This window comes from Vigna unguiculata, unplaced genomic scaffold, assembly GCF_037176805.1.
Source record: "Vigna unguiculata cultivar grain cowpea cultivar isolate G323 ecotype 2 unplaced genomic scaffold, ASM3717680v1 ptg000379l, whole genome shotgun sequence".
Classification (NCBI taxonomy): Eukaryota; Viridiplantae; Streptophyta; class Magnoliopsida; order Fabales; family Fabaceae; genus Vigna; species Vigna unguiculata.
The window spans coordinates 17501-20000 of NW_028197014.1; positions in this window are offsets into that span (position 1 = coordinate 17501).

The window sequence follows — 2500 nt, forward strand, 5'->3', positions numbered from 1 at the left end:
AACCTGCCTTCTTCGCAGTTCGGCTAAGTCTCCCTCGTTTCCAACTTTCCTCTAAGTTGCCCTCCTCGCAGTTTGGCCAAGTTCACTCTTTTCCAGCGTCATCCCCCCAAGTTGCCTTGGGCGCAGTTCGGCCTAGTTCACTCTTTTCCAGCATCATCCCCCCAAGTTGTCTTGTTCGCAGTTCGGCCTAGTTCACTCTTTTCCAGCGTCATCCCCCCAAGTTGCCTTGTTCGCAGTTCGGTCTAGTTCACTCTTTTCCAGCATCATCCCCCCAAGTTGCCTTGTTCGCAGTTTGGCCTAGTTCACTCTTTTCCAGTGTCATCCCCCCAAGTTGCCTTGTTCGCAGTTTGGCCTAGTTCACTCTTTTCCAGTGTCATCCCCCCAAGTTGTCGTTGCCAACAACCCAAGAGTCCATAGTATTCGGAGTTCTAGCGGGGCCTCCCCTTGCTTCCAACAACCCAAGAGTCCATAGTATTCGGAGTTCTAGCGGGGCCTCCCCTTGCTTCCAACAACCCAAGAGTCCGTAGTATTCGGAGTTCTAGCGGGACCTCCCCTTGCTTCCAACAACCCAAGAGTCCATAGTATTCGGAGTTCTAGCGGGGCCTCCCCTTGCTTCCAACAACCCAAGAGTCCGTAGTATTCGGAGTTCTAGCGGGGCCTCCCGTTGCTTCCAACAACCCAAGAGTCCATAGTATTCGGAGTTCTCGCGTGGCCTCCCATTGATTCAAACAACCCAAAAGTCCATCTTCTTCGCAGTTCAACATCGCCTCCCTCGTTTCCAACAGGCCCAAAGGTCGTCTTCTTCGCAGATCCACGAAGAGCTCATCACGATTTGCCACATTCCATTTCCCACGGGTTGTCAACAACACTTTCTCACACTTCCCGCAATCGAGTACGTGCATGACATGCCAAAGCACATCTTATTTGCCTTCCATCGCACTCAAGACGACGGGTTGTGGAAGAACGATATTGTTCACAACAAGTTCAAGGACAACGTCTCAATCAAGGGACACAACCGAATTATGTTGACTGGGTCGCTAAAGTAAACCCGAGTTCATATAATGCACCGCATCCAAAAGAACTAGCCACAACACGTGCATCACTGAGATGTTTCACTAGATGGAACACGTGCGTGACATTAGGATCCTCCAACACCTCTTCGTGATGGAAAGATAGAATTCGAAGCAACCACAGAAGTACCGTCTAGTGGGTAGGCAACACAGGGACTGATCAACCAATATCACCCAAGGCAACGGGTGAAAATGGAAGAGATGCATGCTTGACCGTTCGATACGCAAGGCATGGAGCCAGCCAGCAAGTGCATCTCGATTACAACTCACACACCCTCACGTTCGCAAGACACCACACCACAAGACGGTCCACCCCCCACCTACCATGGGCAAGCAAGCAAATGGAAACATCAAGTGACGCAGGGTCAAGCATCGCTAGGCATGAAAATAACTTTCCACAATATCCGAGGGACTAGCTGCCGAGCTAACCAACGATCAGTGACGACCGTGTGTTGGTATTAATAAAGCTCAACAACTATGAAGAGGCTAGTTGTGCCATGATAAACATGCTAACGCACGCACCACGTGAGGGGGGAGGCCTCATCAAGCTCCCTTTAAAACCTGCCAGTGTGGAGCTGGCCGGCTCAAGGAGCACTCCCCCCCTATAAGAGGTTAATATGCAAAAGGCAAAATTGTACAAGTAGATACACTTTTTTTGAGCAGACATAAGTCCATATCTCGGGCTATACTTCGAATTTTGATGCGATTTTTTGCAGTAATTCGTAGAATAATGGTATCTCCTTGCTCACCAAATTTCATAATTTTTCTCGAAGGGGAACTATTTTTTTTATTTTTTTTACTTACCGGGTATGTGTAAAATCGGGAAAAATAGAAAAGCACATGTAGACTTCGAATTTCGACCTCATTTTTTCCAGTCCACCACTAAACAATATCAGGAACCTCCCCACAAAATTTCATTCAGTTTGGCCAAGGTCTTAAATTTGACAAATTTTGGCACCAACCTATCTAGTCGCGGTGCACCGACCAACTTGGCCAAGTGCAAAATGCATCCAATTCAAAACTTTTGTGCACCAACACTTTTACAGTACTCATTTGGGGGCATTTGGAGGCCTTTCCAACCCTCACATCTCAAAAACCACGAATTTCATTTTTTCACAAATCTCCCCACCAAGCCATCTAGCTATGCCGTGGTGCACCGCCAACCTTGGCCATGTGCAAAACCCTCCGAACTCAAAACTTTCGTGCACCAAGAATTTCATGGTATTCATTTGGGGGCATTTGGAGGCCATTCCAACCCTCACATCTCAAAAACCACGAATTTCATTTTTTCACAAAACTCCCCACCAAGCCATTTAGCTATGCCGCGGTGCACCGCCAACCTTGGCCATGTGCAAAACCCTCCGAACTCAAAACTTTCGTGCACCAAGAATTTCATGGTATTCATTTGGGGACATTTGGAGGCCATTCCA